Source organism: Sminthopsis crassicaudata, chromosome 5 (assembly GCF_048593235.1).
Source record: "Sminthopsis crassicaudata isolate SCR6 chromosome 5, ASM4859323v1, whole genome shotgun sequence".
Lineage (NCBI taxonomy): Eukaryota > Metazoa > Chordata > Mammalia > Dasyuromorphia > Dasyuridae > Sminthopsis > Sminthopsis crassicaudata.
In genome coordinates, this window is record NC_133621.1 from 90128036 (window position 1) to 90134582 (window position 6547).

The following is a 6547-nucleotide window of genomic DNA, read 5'->3' on the forward strand; positions in this document are numbered from 1 at the left end:
CCCTGGCGCTAAGGAGCCGAGCACGTGGGGGGCTGGCCGGGAACGGCCCCGGGCCGCAGAGACGACGTGCTAGAGTCGGGGTGCTCACGCCGGCCGCCGCGGAAAGGATCGCGGAGACGTCCTCCCTCCCCGGTCTGTTTCTGGGAACCAGCCGGCGTCACCCCGGACTGCGTCCGATTGTACCCAAAACAACAAAATAATCCGGCCCTGGCCGGGGGTGCACCGGCGGGGCTGGCCCGCCTCGGAGCTGTGGGGAAAGCCCGGTGCTCTCCCAGTGCCGGTGACCGCGATGATTGGGCGAGTGCAGGGAGACGGGCAGCCCTGGCCGGAGTCAGGAAGAGCCGAGCTCAAGTCCAGCCTCGGCCACTCCACCTGTAAAATGGGAATGACGGTCCGTGTGAAAATCAAATGGGATAATATTTACAAAAAGTGCTTCGCAGACTTTAAAGTGCCATACCAGTGCCCGCTGTTATTACTCGGGATTCTTCTGGTATCTCTAGATAGTAAAGTGCTAAATTAGAGATAACGAGGGCTCCAGGCAAGAGTTCTGTCCGTCCCCAGCTCCCCGCCGAGTACGGCGCGCTGGGAGGCTCCGCTGTTCCTCGGTGGTACCCGGCCAGGTGCTCCGCAAGTCACGACTTGTTCCGGCTCCTTTCCGCCGCTTTTCGGACCTCTTCCTTCACTTTTCTACTTCCCAGACTAAGGAAAAAAGGTTAACCTGACAGCCTGAATTCTAGCGTCGCGGCTTCTGGAGACGGAAACATGACGCATCCCAGAACCCCGCGCCCGCCAGATGTGGGCCCTCGCCAGGCTGGCGCGGCCCAAGCCGGGGGTCTCCCGGTTACCCTGCGGCCTGTGACCCGTCTGGGAGAAGGCCCGGCCCTGGGCGGCACAGAGGGACGGGGCGCTGGGCTCCAGCTGGAGGCGGCCTGGGAGCTGAAACTAGCACGTGCTCAGCACTTTTTAACAAATGCTTGTTAACTCAACTGAAAAAGAGTCCATAACTGGAGGCCCGGCTCCCGTTCCCTAAGGGGAGAAGCCCGGCTTCCGTTCCCCCAAATCAGATCAATAAGCACTTATGAAGTGCCAAACCCCGCGGAGTTCATGCAATGGGGAAGAAGAAAATGGTTCTGCATATATAAGATTTCTATCTATGAATATGTAATTATATGGGTGAATAACTGGGAGAGGCGAGGAGATCTTACTTCCAGAGGCAGCGGGGCGCGTGGCAGGCAGAAGAGGAATCAGGAAGACCTGAATGCTTCCTCAGCTTCACTAGCTGCATCAACTAATCTCTGCCTCCCTTTTCTCATCTGTAAAACAGAGATAATAGCACCTCCCTCCCAGGGCTACGAGGATCAAAAGAGACGACACATAATTTGCTTATAAACCTTTCAATGTTATTTAAACACTAGTTATTTTTATTATTCAGTTCAACAAATGTTGACTCATCTTCACTTATTCTTTTGACTCCTAGCAAAGCTGAGACTGCATTGCAGTATTGGCTGGATTTTAAGGTAGAAACAACGAGTTAAGTAAAGTGCTCTCCTGGAAATTTATGGCAAAGAATTAATCCCAACGCGATTTGTCTTCTCTCTCATATCTATTGTCACAGCATTAGTTGCTGAATATTTACAAAACTCCCAGAGACCCTTGATGATGAACTTTTCCAATCACAATCATAATGCTTTGGTTAAACACATGAACTCTTTCAGAGCTCTTTGGCCAAATAGCATAGTGATTTATTCTCTGAGTCTACTTACGTAGTACCAAAATCCGCAGAGCAGCTTCTTAAAAAGTAATGTTTTTTGAAGTTGTGGTTTTTAGATAGTATAAGATAAATTTAAAAGGGTCTCTGGCCAGTAAAGAAAACTTAAATCCTGTAGAGCTACAAGCAGGGTCTGCCCATGACAAAATTGTAAGGCTATTAAAGCATTCTCCCACATTCCTTTTCTGTAGCATATTCCTCTCCTGCTCCTGCTCCCTCCTCAAGGTGCCCCGTACCCTCATGCAACCCCATTGTAACATTGCACTTCTAGGCCATTGCAAAAAATAGCAATAGTAATAACAACTCGTATTTCTATATCACTTGAAGGTGTGCAAAGCTTTGCTCCCAGAAAGGAACTGTTAATCTGCTTGCAGAAATGGGGAACCTTTTTTCTGCCAAGGGCTATTTGGATTTTTGTAAAGTCATTTGCAAGCCATGCAAAATGCTATATTTAGTCAAACATTTAATTAACTCACCCCTAATGTGATGGCTGGAACTAGGATTGCCTTGGCAGGGCCAGACCAAGAGATTTCTTCCCCCCTCCTCATCCTATGACTTCCCAAACAAAACCCCTTCTCTGGATGCTACTCTTGTCTCTCTCCCATTAGAACATAACTCCTTGAGAGGAAGGACTTATTACTGCTAATCCCAGCGCTAAATACAGTACTTATGCTTATTTATTCATCTAATCACATTTTATTACCTAGTACAGTGTAACATATTTAGTAAGTGCTCAATAAATGCTTGCTGAATTGATTATTATTTTAAATCTGACCCTGAAAAGGATGCTATCCTCCTCCATTCGTTAAGTTCCTCCAGAAGCTTCATTCTGAGGAAGTCTCCAGGCCAGACACTTTCTAACTTTTTGATCTTCTCCAGCAGCCATCCTATCCTGGAAGATGTCCTCCTTCAATTAGTGAGTTCCTTGTGGAACTTCCACTTTGAGAAAGTACCCAGGCCAGCCATCCCACTTCCTTCCTCTCATGGATCAACTTCTAAGTAGACTTCTCACCATACCTCCCTGTGGGTACCTTCTCCCCAACTCACTCCTTCCTTTTTGTGTTTTTTCCCTCCCCATTGGAATGGAAACTCATTCAGCTTATTTAGGCCTGCCACATAGCATTCAATGCCTGTGGGCTTGACTTGTGGGATTAGACAGGATTTGATCTCCTTCCTCATCTGAAAACTAGGGGGAAATAACATTTGGTTCTCATAGCTCTTCTGGAAGAAAACACTTTGCAGACCTTTTTATATGAATGTGAACTGACTTACTCTTATTGCTCTTTCCAATTGCTAGTTTTAGAACCTGGAACCTAAAGATCTTTCATTCCTAGTCCAGGACCCTTTCCATTGAAGTCTCCTGTTAGAGTTTATAAACTTTTTTTTAGCTTCCTGGCCATTTTAGGAAATCATGACATACTACTATACTCCATACATGTAGTACTACCTCATGAAGACTTTTAAAGTGGTCCACAGAGTCCTCTCCTTTCATATTGATGTTTGTGATATCATAGGAGAGAACCCAGGTAGACACTGTAGACATCTCCTCACAAGTTTCTCGGACCATTTGGACTTCGAAAGATCATGGTTCTGAGCAATTGCATCATAGAATAATTATTTTTTTAAGATTAGGAAAGAACAAACACAAAAAAACCCACTTCATTCCCCATTGTGACAGACCTCCTCTCCCCCACCTAGCTAAAAAGGTAATTTAAAAGTAATTCTACCTTTCTTGAACTCTCAAAGGAAAGAACTTGATGAAGGGATGGATTGTTCTTTCTTTGCCCACTGAGTTCTGGCTCAGTAACCCTTGAATATAAGTCCAATAACCCTTAAATCATCAGTTCTTTTGGCTCAGTGGTCAATTAGAAAACTCTTCATCATCTCCCACTGCAAAGCCCTGAGTCATCAGGACCAGAAGTAGGTTTACCCAAAGCTTCTATGCTGTTTCTTGGATGGGAGCCAGGCAGGGAATATGTGTGAATGCTAAAAGAACTGGGTCCCACAGACAGTCCATCTAAGTTACAATCACATGGCACTGGTACAGGTTATTTAACTAATACTATCCCTTGTGTTCCAGTGACCACTTGGGAATGGCCACCCCCACCAGGAATTCTCCTTCCTTCCCAGCTGCTGACATCTCCTTTTCTTTCCCAAGGACTTCCTTCCACACTAGATCCCCACTTCTTACTCTGCTGGTACCACGTTAGTTGAGAACAGGAGATGGGTTGATCAGTATACAGCTATAGCTAGTCTCAAGCTTCCCAATTCCAATGCTGTCCAGTAATCCTATCCCTTTTCTTCACTCAAACCTTCCTTGGGAGTCCCTTTCTTACCCTTTCTCCCAGAGCCTAAGCTCCAGCCTTTGTGATAAGTTATCTATATGGACTACTCTGGTTTCCTCTGAAATGAATATAACCTTTCTTCTCAACAACCTAGAAAGATTTTTCAGAGAGTCCCCTGAAGGTGACATGCTGCAAATGTTTAAGCAGATATTATTCCTGATGGGCTGAGAGAATGCTGAGTCTTCTAATGACACTATTAGGTAGGTACTGATCTCGAAGATATCAACAAAAAAGCAAAAGGACCCATATGTACTAAAATATCATAGTTCTTTTTGTGATAGCAAAGAATTAGAAATTGAGGGAATACAAATCTCTCGTGAATGAGTGGTGGAATTAATTGTGACAGAATAATATTGAGAGGGATGGTTTCCCCAAAATTTGGGAAGACTTTATATGAAATTAGTAGAACCAGGAGAACATTGTACACAATAACAACAGTAATATAAGCATAATCAACTGTGAAAGATGTAGCTGCTTGAATCAAGTTAATGACAATTCCAAAGGACTCATGATTAAAAAAAAAAAAAAGCTATCCACCTCCAAAGAAAAAACTGATGAATTCTGAGTGCCTATTAAACATTTTTAAACTTTATTTTTCCTGCTTTTTTTTGGCAGCAAGACTAATATAGAAATGTTTTCTATGATTATACATATTTAATTGAGTATCATGTTGCTTGACTTTCTAAATGAGTGGAAGAGAGGCTGAAAAGGGGAAGTGAATTTGGAACTAAAATTTAAAAAAAAATTAAGATTTAGAAGAATGAAATGTCAACCATATGCATTTTCACAAACTAAGACTAAAAATATATTTCCTTCAAGTGAGAGAGAATGCTGAGTCTTGATACTGCAAGAGGAGAAAAGAGACTTACTTCAGTTTGTTGGACTTAAAGACGGGTCAAGAGAGAAGTAAGAAGTTTTTGGAATTACAGACTGTAGCCCCAGCATTTTAGGCATGTGAGGTTCTGATGTTCAGGGCTTCTAACCCCAGAGATGGCTGGTTGTGGGCTCATCTTGGAAAGATGGTTCCCTGTTTTGTGGATTGAGATGAGGTGGCTTAACTCATTAGTGATCAAAGAACACTTTGACTATTCTGTATTTTGTGGTCTATTCTTCTCTGACATTTGTTAACCATTTTCTTACATAAATGGGCTTACTTGTTCAATATTTGTGATGGTATTTTAGTAACTGGCATTTGGTGGGAAGGAGTTAAGCTAGTGAGTTTAAGCTAAAAACTACCATCCTTTTGAGGGTTATCAGAGAAGCTTTCATTCTGAGCCCAGATCTCCAGACTATAGATGTTGAAGTTGTGGTGGACAGTTATGTCCCTCTTGGAAACTGTAGAGGTTTCCCAGCCTTGAAAGCCCTAGATCCTTGGGGCAGCTAGATGGCACAGTGGATAAGAACTCTGTCCCTGAAATCAAGAGGACCCAAATTCAGACTCAGAAACTTAACACTTACTAGCTGTGTGACCCTAGGCGAGTCACTTGACCCCAATTGCCTCCAAAAAATAATAATAATAATAAAAAGAAAGAAAGAAAAGTCCTAAATCCTGCTTTTCTCTTCCCACCAACAAGACTGTTAGCCATGCCAGAAAAGGAAGGCCAGATCCTAAATTCCTGCCGCCTATGAGCTACATATATATGTATTCTAGACAGCACATGCTCACAGTCCTTTCTATATGGAAAGACCTAACAATTACAGATCATAATACCTCACTTAGATTGAATAGAGCCTTTCCTCACAACAATCTGGGGAAGTTATGAAAGCATTGGAGCAGTGGTAGTCTCATTTTACAGATGAGAAAATTAAAGTTCAGAGGGCTTCAGTGGAAAGGCAACATGGTATGATGGAGAAGTCATGGGATTTGGACTTAAAAAAAAAAACTCTGGTCAGGTTTTCTATTTAATTTTTCCATTTAATCTATTTAAATTAAATTTTGCAAGCGCTTTCTAAGCCCTTACTAAGAGCAAAGCTGGTCAATGAGGATATAAAGGCAAAAATGAAATATACTCTGTCATCAAGAAACTTCCAGAAGAGACTCACTAGGTACACAGAACAGTAAATGCAAAGTCATTGTCAGAAGGAAAGAGCACTGGTAAATGGTGGGAATCAGGCAAAACAAGGAAGACAACTGAACTGAGCCTTGAAGAAAGCCAAGAGGCAGAGGGGAAGTGGGAGGAGGGAATTCCTGGCAAGGGGAACAGACTGTACAAAAGCACCCAAATGGGAGCTGGAATGATGAGTTCAAGGAACAGCTAAAGAACCAGTTTGGCTGAAATGTTGTAGTTGTTTGTTCTTTGTTCTGGAAGAGGACCATGACATCAGGGAGGCGATGGATTGCAAATAAACTATATTTAATGAGGGAGGGCTGTGCAAGGTCACCTGCCTCACTTTCCCCTCCAGGCCATCTGGGTCCAGTGGCCAGAGGTAGATC